Raw genomic sequence first — 13,102 nt, forward strand, 5'->3', positions numbered from 1 at the left:
ATTTATTAGTAATTGGAGCGGGCAGCGGCCTCAACTTTACCTAAATTCTGGGTCTTTTTGTGAAGTTTAGGGCTAGTGGCCGGTGATCACCTTAGTATTTCTCTGTTTTTCTTGTTGTTTAATGCTGGCAAATTATACAGTGTTTTTTGTCTTTCTGATGCCTGATTCTGTTTTTTCTCTCTGTTTAAGGTGCAGCTCCATCCAGAGATGGGAGTTGTATTCGTGTTGGCGATCCTCCTGTCCTGTGCGCCAATAGCATTTTTTGTATATTTGTCCGTGAATTGTTCTGCAATTTATGTTTGTAGCATGGCCCAAGCAGAGGGTCACCCCTTTGAGTCTGGTCTGCTTGAGGTTTCTTCCTCAGAGAGAGGTTTTCCTTACCACTGTTGCTCTGGGGGTTGGTAAGGTTAGACCTTGCCTGTGTGAAGTGCTTTGAGGCAACTCTGTTGTGATTTGGCGCTATATAAATGAAAATAAATTGAAATTGAAATTGTCGCTTAATTTTGGTAAAACAAAGTGCATCATACGAGGTCTATTAGAAAAGTATCCGACCTTATTATTTTTTTCAAAAACCATATGGATTTGAATCACGTGTGATTACATCAGACATGCTTGAACCCTCGTGGGCATGCAAGAGTTTTTTTCATGCCTGTCGGTTACGTCATTCGCCTGTGGGCAGTCTTTGAGTGAGGAGTGGCCCACCCTCTCGTCGATTTTTTTTCATTGTTTAGGAATGGCTCAGAGACTGCTGCTTTGTTTGATCAAATTTTTTTCAAAACTGTAAGGCACAACTGAGTGGACACCATTCGATAAATTCAGCTGGTTTTCGGTAAAAATTTTAACGGCTGATGAGAGATTTTGGTCTGGTAGTGTCGCCGTAATGACGGCCCACGGTGCCTGATGGCGATCTGCGCTTCGAGGCGGCAGCGTCTCGCCGTTTCAAGTTGAAAACTTCCACATTTCAGGTTCTGTTGACCCAGGAAGTCGTCAGAGAACATAGAACTTTCAGAAGAAGTCGGCATGAGGAGTTTATTCGGACATTCCATTGTTAACGGACATTTTGTAATGAAAGAACGTGCGGGCAGATTCGCATGTCGGGCCGGACCCGACCGCGGGGGGTCGCGACAGGAAAAACACCTCCGTTGGAAACCTTAACGGGCAAGTTGGAACATGCCCAAGCTGTTAAACAATTTCTCAGTTACTCACTTGTTGAAAGCCACCAAAAGCCGCCTGAATTTTACAAATGGTTTTCAACACGGAGGTGTTTTTCCTGTTGCGGCGCACACAGATTCGCCGAGTCGTCACGGAAACGACTCGGCGAATTTGCACGCACGTCTTTCATTTAAAAATGTCCTTAAACAGTGGAATGTCCGCATAAAGTCCTCATGCCGGCCTCTTCTGAATCTTCTCTGTTCTCTCACGACGTCCTAGGTGAATTAAGCCTTAAATTAGGATGTTTTCAGGTCGAAACAGGCCGACGACAGTGCCTGGAAGCGCTGCGCGACGTCCCGCCCCGTGGGAAGTCCTTGCACCGACAGAAACACCCCATAATCTCTCATCAGCCGTTAAACTTTTCACCGAAAACCAGCTTAATGCTTGAATAGTGTCCACTCGGATATTCTTCACAGGTCCAGAAAAAATTTTGATAAAGCAACGCGCGCCGTCTCGAGCAGCGTGTGAAACAAAGGAATTCAGCCGAGAGGGCGGGACTACATCTCACTCAAGGCCTGCCCACAGGGAAATGACGTCACCGACACGCGTGAAAAAACTCACGCATGCGCACGAGGGTTCAAGCATGATTGGTGTAATCGCACGTCATTCAAATCCATAGTTTTTTTTTTTAAATAAAAAGGTAGGATACTTTTCTGATAGACCTCATATTTGGTAATAAGCCCAGGAACGCATCTCAAAATTTACAAGCACATATAAATTATGTTAAATTTAAAATGTCAAAGATCATTGCCATTTTGTATAAAATCACAAGACTTCCTCCCCCAACACTTATTAGTTACTTTATATCTCTCATTACTTGTTCCATACATAACCTACTGTATTGCAGTTTGGGGAACCACCTACAAATCTAACACAAATCCTATATTTTTCTTCAAAAGAAAGCTATAAGAATTATTAGTAAGAAACCTTATTGTGAGCCAACTAATTCTTTGTTTGTCCATTTGCATATTTTGAAATTTTGGGACTTCATTGATTACATCATAATACAAATTATGTTCAAAGTGAATAAATAGACTTCTGCCACAACATGTCCAGGACCTGTTTGGAATGACTCCAGTTACACTTTACGAGGAACATTATTATTTCAGAAATCAAAGATTCAAACTACCATAAAAAGTCATTGTATTTCTGATAAAAGTGTAAATATTTGGAAGAATTGGCCGGATAATATAAAATCACTCCATAGTAAAAAAAAGTATAACAGTATATACGTATAAAAATTATTTGATTACTTGTTATGGCATGTTAAATTAGGTTTATTGATTCTGTTGCGTTGTGATTGATTGTGTTCTGATTCTGTTGTGCACTGCTGCTTGCATGTTTGTGTTTTTTGAGATTCAAATTCTTGGATCAATGTATACTTTGTAGTAGTTATGATGAGTATATGTATAATTTTAAATACATATGTATAATGTTTAATTTTGGTTAAAGGGGTAGGCGTTTACAAGCTTTTGCTTCTGCCTACACCCTTTCAGGCAAATGGGTGCATTGTTGGACTATTTTATTTCTGTCTTTCGTTGGAAGTTTTTTGTTCTTCTGGACCTGTGTGTGCCAAATTCATTCATTCAAAATGACCTTGAAACAGAAAATGACATCAGAAATGGAATCCTTGCCCCCCAAAACATTGGAAAAGTGGTGTTACACATGGTTCTAGTGCACAAAGGAACTGCATTACACTATTAACTTTTACTGGCGGCGCCCATCAGCTTGGGACTCCGCCAAGGGCGGTCGCAGTCCTCCCCTCTCCTCTCCTCCTTTTCTGTTCTCTATTTCTGCTCTGACCTTCAAAGTCCCAGTTTCACCAGACTGTGAATTCTACAAAATAAGATTTGGATTAACCATGGAATTGATCAGGTGGACTCTCAATGCTATTGACACCATTTTTTTTTTTACAAGGCTGGGGGTGGGGGACCCTGTGTGCCCTGATGGAACCTACCCAGCAGGCTGTGTTCTCGACCCCTGGGAGAAATGGAGTGTGATGTGCTTGGCTCCACTCTCTGTGGAAGATGTTGAGGATTTATTTCTATTCGCTTTTATGGTGGGAGGTTTGGCACTGATTGGATTGTGCGCTGCCCTGACCTACAGGAATATTAGCAAGATGGCTGCTACCAAAATCTCATCCCCTCATCTGTCAGTCATGATTAATGAGTTGGGCAAGGTAATGCAATCTCAGACTGCGTTAACTCTTGAACTCAAACGCAAAATGGATACCATCTTAGAGCATATCACTGCATTGCAAAGGAATGTGTTGCTGAGGACCGGAGAATATTCTTCATAAATTTGAACTCTTGACGGTCAGAGGTGCAGTAAATGGAATTCTGTATCTCTCCACCTAACATCAAAATGGCAGCCTTATCGGCTTCTGAAGGTCAAATGCCCTGCTCTTCCCCCAGAGGGATCTACGGCCTTGGTGAAGGAATTTGGCTCCCTCTTCTTATCTATCTACCCTGCCCCTTCAGCCTGGTGCTGCCTAGCAATGCACGCATGGAGAGAAACTGACACAAACTTAACTCATCTGCACACGACGCACGTCTCCCTCCCTCCATCCCCATTACCCCCCACCTTGTGTCTCTCCACTCCACTCATTCCGGCTTCCTCCCTGCAACCCTGAAGGCAGCGTGGTTTTTACTGCTGCAGCCTTCAACTCCCCCAAGCTGGGTGACACAGACTCTCCTGCTGCGGCCTTCACCCACTTTGCCTCAATTCGGGTGACGGACTGCTTCAAGTTTAGTGCACATAATATCAAATGTATATGTGTTGTCTTTAATTCTGATGTGTGCCATTATTAAGTTCAACTAGTAATAATTATGGATTAATTGCTGTGTTTTGTCTGAGGTAATTGGAGTGTAAACATAATTTCATTGTTGTTGTACTCGTGTAATGACAATAAATGTCATCTCTCATCTCATATTGAATTTTATGCAAGCAGGCCTCCAGAGGGCAGTCTCAACTCTCTTGGGATGGTTTTTGAAAACCTTGTGTCCATACCTTTCACCATGCAAAATTTCAAAAACTGGTTACAAAGTCAATCAATCAATTCAATCAATTTTATTTATATAGCGCCAAATCACAACAAACAGTTGCCCCAAGGCGCTTTATATTGTAAGGCAAGGCCATACAATAATTACGTAAAACCCCAACGGTCAAAACGACCCCCTGTGAGCAAGCACTTGGCTACAGTAGGAAGGAAAAACTCCCTTTTAACAGGAAGAAACCTCCAGCAGAACCAGGCTCAGGGAGAGGCAGTCTTCTGCTGGGACTGGTTGGGGCTGAGGGAGAGAACCAGGAAAAAGACATGCTGTGGAGGGGAGCAGAGATCAATCACTAATGATTAAATGCAGAGTGGTGCATACAGAGCAAAAAGAGAAAGAGAAAGAAACACTCAGTGCATCATGGGAACCCCCCAGCAGTCTAAGTCTATAGCAGCATAACTAAGGGATGGTTCAGGGTCACCTGATCCAGCCCTAACTATAAGCTTCAGCAAAAAGGAAAGTTTTAAGCTTAATCTTAAAAGTAGAGAGGGTGTCTGTCTCCCTGATCCGAATTGGGAGCTGGTTCCACAGGAGAGGAGCCTGAAAGCTGAAGGCTCTGCCTCCCATTCTACTCTTACAAACCCTAGGAACTACAAGTAAGCCTGCAGTCTGAGAGCGAAGCGCTCTATTGGGGTGATATGGTACTACGAGGTCCCTAAGATAAGATGGGACCTGATTATTCAAAACCTTATAAGTAAGAAGAAGAATTTTAAATTCTATTCTAGAATTAACAGGAAGCCAATGAAGAGAGGCCAATATGGGTGAGATATGCTCTCTCCTTCTAGTCCCCGTTAGTACTCTAGCTGCAGCATTTTGAATTAACTGAAGGCTTTTCAGGGAACTTTTAGGACAACCTGATAATAATGAATTACAATAGTCCAGCCTAGAGGAAATAAATGCATGAATTAGTTTTTCAGCATCACTCTGAGACAAGACCTTTCTGATTTTAGAGATATTGCGTAAATGCAAAAAAGCAGTCCTACATATTTGTTTAATATGCGCTTTGAATGACATATCCTGATCAAAAATGACTCCAAGATTTCTCACAGTATTACTAGAGGTCAGGGTAATGCCATCTTTCCAAATCAGTAATCAGATTAAAGTTACTTCTCCAAGTCACTGTGCGTTACTATTATTTTTCATTGTGGGTCGACAGCAGCATTAAACTTGGTCTGTGGGCAGGAGGTCGGGGTTTGACTGAACTGCCCACTTTCAGTGAGCTGTGAGCTTTTCATCCGCGGTTTTTTGCAGCTGCTCGACTCGTCATCTCCTCTTAAAGCGCGGTGATCAGCACACCTGCACTGAGCTTTACAAAGACATTTTTATACTTTTTTTCCTCCTTTATTTAGAATTCTGAGCTGAGCCGCTCTGTATCTGCACGTTAAAACAGCTGATCCTTCGCGACGCGTCAACAACTAACACTATTTTCCACTCAAATGCACCTAAACTCTCTTTCTGAGGACCATATGATGTGAAAACACAATAAAACTTTCTTACCTGTAAATCTGGTCACGTTTTCTGCATAAATAAATGTTATCCATTCTTTGTGCTCAAACGCCAAAGTAGGGGCGAATCCAGATGGAATGGGGGCGTGGGGCAAGGATGTGTCCCCCTCACAACACCCCTAGATTAAAGGTCCAGTTTTGAAGCCGTTTTTTACTACAACTACTAATATTACTTATAATAATATTAATTTCGACAAGTAAAATATTTAGAGAGAATTTAAATGTTAGAAAAATGCTAGAATGAATTTAATAGTTACATTTATAAACAATGTAGGTTCAAAATTGCAAGTTTTACTGTTACAGTGCTGTCAACAGTTAAATATGAGGTCAAGAAAGAGGTCTTTATTTTACTTTTTATAAAACAAGTATTTATTTTCATTGAAGTCAAGAAAGGGTGACTATAAAGTAAGTTTTGGCAAAACAGGTATCATTGTCATGTTGAGGTGGCAGAGGGTTGTTGTCGGCAGCTGGGAAAAGTAACTAAAAAAGTAACTAGTAATCTAACTTAGTTACTTTTACAATTGAGTAATCAGTAAAGTAACTAAGTTACTTTTTCAAGGAGTAATCAGTAATCAGTAATTGGATTACTTTATCAAAGTAACTGTGGCAACACTGCTGACCATAAAGCCCACAGGTGCCATCAGAAAGTTATTCTTCAAAAATAAAATAAAAAAGTGACAAAGTAAAAACATCAAACGTGTCACTTCTTTGTAGAATCAGCACATTGGTTGAGTGTGGTGACATAGCGGTTTGCACACTGGGATCTGGCTTTGTTTTCAGATTAGTGATGTGTGATTCATGAACGAATCATTCAAAACTAGATTCTTTTGACTGACTCAGGAATTATGGGTCATTGTCTCCATTAACTCATTTATTGCTCTACTGGGAGCTAACTGCAGAAAGGAAACATGGTACACAACTATTAACACCGCTGGACTGATAGTATTGCACACCGGCCCGCTGGCCTGATGGCCTACTGGCCTGCGGATTTTTTTTTTTTTTTTATGAAGTAAAGCGAGCTGTGAGCTTTTCATCCATGTTTTTTTGTTTTTGTTTTTTTGTAGCATCTACGACTCGTCGTCACCTCTTAAAGCGCGGTGATAACAGCACACCTGCACTGAGCTTTACAAAGACATTTTTCTGCTTTTTTTCCTTGAGCCGCTCCGTATTTGCTCGTTAAAAACAGCTGATCCTCCGCGACGCGTCAACAACTAACATTATTTTCCACTCAAATGCACCTAAACTCTTTCTGAGGACCACATGATGTGAAAACACAATAAAACTTTCTTACCTGTAAATCTGATCATGTTTTCTGCATAAATAAATGTTATCCATTCTTTGTGCTAAACGCCAAAGCAGGGGCGAATCTAGATGGAATAGGGGCATGGGGCAAGGATGTCCCCCCCTCACAACACCCCAAGATTAAAGGTCCAGTTTTGAAGCCTTTTTTTTTTACTACAACTACTAATACTACTTAAAATAATAATAATTTCGTCAAGTAAAATGTTTAGAGAAAATTTAAATGTTAGAAAAATGTTAGAAAGAATTTAATAGTTACATGTAGGTTAGAAATTACAAGTTTTACTGTTACAGTGCTGTCAACAGTTAAATATGAGGTCAAGAAAGAGGTCTTTATTTTACTTTTTATAAAATAAGTATATACGAGGTCTGTGATGAAAAAAGCGGTCCTTTTTATTTTTTTCAAAAAATAAATGGATTTGATTCATATGTTTTTATGTCAGACAAGCTTGAACTCATGCGTGAGTTTTTTCACGCGTGTCGGTGACGTCATTCGCCTGTGGGCAGGCCTTGAGTGAGGAGTGCTCCACCCCGCCTGTCGGAATCTCTTTGTCTGAATAGCCACTGCGGACGGCGCGCGTTGCTTTATGAGCATTTTTTCTGGACCTGTGAGGGATATCCGAGTGGACACTATTCGAGAAATTAAGCTGGTTTTCGGTGAAAAGTTTAACGGCTGATGAGAGATTATGGGGTGTTTCTGTCGCTCTAAGGACTTCCCACAGAGCGGGACGTCGCGCAGCGCTTCCAGGCACCGCCGTCGGCCTGTTTCAACCTGAAAACATTCTAATTTAAGGCTTAATTCACCCAGGACGTCATGAGAGAACAGAGAAGATTCAGAACAGGCCGGCATGAGGACTTTATGCGGACATTCCACTGTTTAAGGACATTTTGTAATGAAAGACGTGCGCGCAAATTCCCCGAGTTGTTTCCGTGACGACTCAGCGAATCTGTGTGCGCCGCGACAGGAAAAACATCTCCATGTTGAAAACCATTTGTAAAATTCAGGCGGCTTTTGATGGCTTTCAACAAGTGAGTAACTGAGAAATTGTTTAACAGCTTGGGCATGTTCCAACATGCCCGCTAAGGTTTCCAACGGAGGTGTTTTTCCTGTCGCAACCCCCCGTGGTCGGGTCCGGCCTGACATGCGACTCTGCCCGCACGTTCTTTCATTACAAAATGTCCGTTAACAATGGAATGTCCGAATAAACTCCTCATGCCGACTTCTTCTGAAAGTTCTCTGTTCTCTGACGACTTACTGGGTCAACAGAGCCTGAAATGTGGAAGTTTTCAACTTGAAACGGCGAGACGCTGCCACCTCGAAGCGCAGATCGCCATCAGGCACCGTGGGCCATCCTTAAAGCGAAACTGCCAGACCAAAATCTCTCATCAGCAGTTAAAATTTTTACCGAAAACCAGCTGAATTTATCGAATGGTGTTTAAAAAGATTTTTTATCAAACAAAGCAGCAGTCTCTGAGCCATTCCTAAACAATGAAAAAACGACAAGAGGGTGGGCCACTCCTCACTCAAAGACTGCCCACAGGCGAATGACGTAACCGACAGGCGCGAAAAAACTCTTGCATGCCCACGAGGGTTTAAGCATGTCTAATGTAATCACACGTGATTCAAATCTATATGGTTTTTGAAAAAAATAATAAGGTCCATTACTTTTATCACAGACCTCGTATTTTCATTGAAGTCAAGAAAGGGTGACTATAAAGTGAGTTTTAGCAAAACAAGTATCATTGTCATGTTGAGGTGGCAGAGGGTTGTTGTGGGCAGCTGGGGAAAGTAACTAAAAAGTAACTAGTAATCTAACTTAGTTACTTTTACAATTGAGTAATCAGTAAAGTAACTAAGTTACTTTTTCAAGGAGTAATCAGTAATTGGATTACTTTTTCAAAGTAACTGTGGCAACACTGGATACCAGTATGTAAACCCTCCTATTGGTGCATAAACTGGTAGATCGACCCTTTAGTCATGATTGATTGTGGCCTGGACCAATGAGGTGAGGGGCAGGCCAATTACCCCTCCATCTCGGGCTTCGGTTGGGCTACACAGTGCGCCAGTGCCGGACAGAGCGATAACAAGCGATATGGATGGTGGCAAGAAGAGGAAAGGTGGCGCTGAAAGAGCCAGGGATCAGAAGAGATTAGCCCTTCAGGCAGATGCTGCAAAATGTCTTAAAATAACAAACATGTTTGCTTCGCATGGATGCGGAGCATCCACATCTGCGGCAGGCAACCTCAGCAAGTAGCGGAGAAGAAGTTCAACAGGTGGACGAGGCGGGGACCACTACGGCCGTGACGGTAAGTGAAGGTTAACTTCAGCTATTAATTGATGAACAGCAACCTAACTTGTTCATAAATCAGACATCTGCGTGTGAGAGACATTCTGATCTTGTGGTCCGAAGTAAAGTGCTGTCTAACTGGGTCACTCAGATATGAATTAAGGTTGGATATTATTTTCATTCGTGCTAACTCTGCCAGTCACGTAACCTAGCCTAGCAATGTAACCTGTGCAAATGGTGTGCATGGCTAGCTACCATGCTGTCGCCGCCAGGTTGTTTCTTTATTCTTTATTCTATTTGTGTGACAGTCGTGCGTCGGTCATACGAAGTATGCTGTTTTGCACAGTCTGCGGTGGGGTGGCGTGGTATAACGGCGTCCCTGTCTAAAATGTATTTTCCGAAGTCCTGGCATAATTTCACATACCTAACATTTTACTTTAAATTGAGAGTCATTCTCTAAGTTGATTAGCAACACAAATTGGTAATAAAAGAAATCCTTGATGTTGCTTGTAGCGAGATAGACAACTGTCTCCATCTTGTGGCGTTTTTGTGTATTGCAGTTTCAAAAGTTCAACCTTTGTATCCAGTCATTGGGTTCAGTCATCCAGTCATTTCTTGCTTTATATGATGAATTGTATCACCCAAGTAATGATATATTATTTATAGTATAGCCTACAGTATTTCTATAACAAATGTTTTTATATAATTTCTATTTCTAAATTTAAGTAACAAGGCTGAATGAAATGACGGCCTGAAAAATTTGCCCCGTCCAGCCCTGACTATTAATCTAATTGCAATTGCATAAATGTATCAAGTGTAGCAATGATACCCACGTTCAGAACTAATCCAATAAAGTATATTAATTCTCTTTCCTAAAAGGCTGATCTCAATCAGAAAAAAGACTGTTGTTACATTTTTGACTTGACATCCTGGTTCCACCTGGGTATATCTCCTGAAACACTCCCCATCAGCCACATTCCAGCAGAGTGATAGTTCAGTTTTTCTTCAGATGTCCCTGGAACATACCAAGGAGTGTAAGTTATCTTACATTTTAACTGCCACACGTCAATGCGAAAAGCTTTCCAGACCAGCCAGAATTGTTGTATGGCTGGAGGGGCCTGGCTGCCTTTTTGTTTCTGTCTTTTGTCCTGTCTTTTGTTTTTCCTTCCAGGTGGCTTGCATTTGGGACTGAGTGGCTGTGTAGCTGAGTTTATCAGGACCTCACCCTGATCACCTGAGGCTGATCACCTGCGGCTCGTCAGGACTCACAGCTGTGGTGCATCTACATGGATTGGAACATGGTGGCATTTAAGACTGGAGTACACAGTGTGTATTTGCTAGAGACTCGACCTTGTGACCAGACGGGTGAGATCGTCGTCTCAAGAGCCATCTCATCATCAGTGGATACAGAGAATGTCCAGGTTTGATGCATGGTCTGTGAAAGAGGAGGGGGTGAGGTCTCACGCTCGTCATCACACTTCCTGAGGTACGTTAGATTTTGTGACTAACATTTATACAGTCAGTAAATGTGGTGTCCCTCACACCTTATTATATTGAGCTGTACGTTGGTCGTGTAATCACCTTCCTCTGCAGTGGAGTTTTGTGAACTGGGTGTTCCATGCCTGCAGGGTGGGAAGCTGATTAGTAATTAAGCCAGGAAGTGTTTGCTGTTTGTGCACCTTTGAGCGTTCTCTCTGTGTGTTGAGTGTGGACTCACATAATGATTCCTTCTTTCACAGACTCGGTTTGTCGCGGCCACCTGGGGGGTGTCGGTGGGGTCCTTGGGTCCGGGTTGGTTCTGGCTCCGGACCGGTGGCGCTGCTGGGAGCGCACCGCAAAACCACCACGCCAGACCGCGCACTTTTATATTTTTTCACAGCACTGTTATGTTCATTAAACTCTGTTATCCTTTGTACCGTGCTCTGCTTATTTTATACTGGGTCCTTCAAACGCTGGTCGGTTCTCCGGGCTGCGTCCGACACATAACAAGAATGTCTCCTCAAAGATGATAAAATCAGAACCTTGACAAGACCACGAGTTTTAACAGTGTAACAACACAACCACTTTGTGTTACAAATGACATTATTTTATCCACATATGAAAGCTATGTTTTTCTCATGTGCACAATTAAGCAGTGAAAAAAATTAAAAAATACACGTTGCAAAGGTTTCATGCATGTGGGAACACAGTGCGAGCAGCAGTGTGATGTGTAACCACATCGAGTAGCTGCTGTGAAAATAAAAACATAAAAAATGTATGTCACCCACAGCATTCAAACCCGTGCTTTGCAAAAGCTCTAATTGCTAGTCAGAAACTTTACCAGTAAGCTACCATTGCTGGCCTGTGAAAGGTGCAGGAAAATGCTTGATATCAGGAAGGACATGGACGCATTTTAAAAAATAAATAAAGCCACATACCATATAAAATATTGCATTATATTGAATCCCTCTTATCAAATACAAATATGATCCATCTGTTCCTCTATAGATGACCCATGGTCACAGACATACAGTCATGAAATGATATGACTGAGAAGCAATTCACTCGTCTCATTATGTCCACATCTGCTGGTGTGTGTTCAGCCGGCCCACGTGCGTGTCCTGTCCAACACGTGTCTTGTGGACAGTGAGCTGCAGGACTGACACCGCGTCATGTGGAACAGAGCTCACGTCGGTGACATGACAGGCAGACCGCCTGCTGAGGGTTATGATCTGACAGTCCATTTCAACCTGGGGCAGCCTGTCAATGGGCTAACCCTAACCCTAACAGAGAGAGAGGCAGAGAGAGCGACCTGCTGTTTCTGTTCTGTTTCTGGATTTCTGAGTTGAGATTTGATTACCTTTTTTGAGCACACACACGTCCATCAGTTAGATGAGCTGTTCTGAGCACTCAGAGGCGCTGTTTGATCATGTTCTCCAGCTGATTCACTCAGGATGCATGCACTCAGGTTTTGGATGTGTACAGGAGTGCCGTGTTGCACAGACCTACATGCAGTAACGTTGTGCTGCACAGACCTGCTTAAAACTGCGTACTTTCTGTGTCCAGTGCTCTACGCCAAAATTAAACGTGTAATTTTTTCTGACCTACACATGTAGCCCTCAGCATACAGCTGTGTAGGGACCAAAAACATGGCGTAGAGCTGCTTAAAGTGGACGTAGAGCTGCTCAACTTGGCGTAGATGGTACGCCAGAATACGCAGCTCTGTGTTTGCGTCAGTGTGAAAGGGGCTTAACTTGTCATTATTAACTGGCAGCTTTCCTTCCAAAATGAAAATAGCTAAAGTGATACTGCTGTTCAAATCTGGTGACAAACATGTTTTTTTCAAGCTACAGGCCAATCTCACTGCTGTCTCAATTTTCAAAAATTCTGGAAAAAGTATTCATTCAGAGGTTGGATGATTTTCTACCCAAACATCACATACTAAATGAGCAGCAATATCGATTTAGGAAAAAATCGTACCACTTCACTGCCAGTAACTGACTTTGTGGAACATATCACAAATGCAATTGAAAACAAACAACACACCGTAGGGTTTTTTTTTTGTTGTTGTTGTTGTTGTTGTTGTTGTTGTTTTTAACTTACAGAAAGCTTTGATGCGATTGATCATACTTTATCATTAGATAAATTATGGAAGTATCGCATCAGAGGATTAGTACATGATTGGATAGCCAGCTACTTGTACAATAGATCAGTATGTTCACTTAGGTGGGATAGATTCTGAGTTTTTGGGGTACACTTGTGGGGT

This window comes from Thalassophryne amazonica, chromosome 20 (genome assembly GCF_902500255.1).
Source record: "Thalassophryne amazonica chromosome 20, fThaAma1.1, whole genome shotgun sequence".
Lineage (NCBI taxonomy): Eukaryota > Metazoa > Chordata > Actinopteri > Batrachoidiformes > Batrachoididae > Thalassophryne > Thalassophryne amazonica.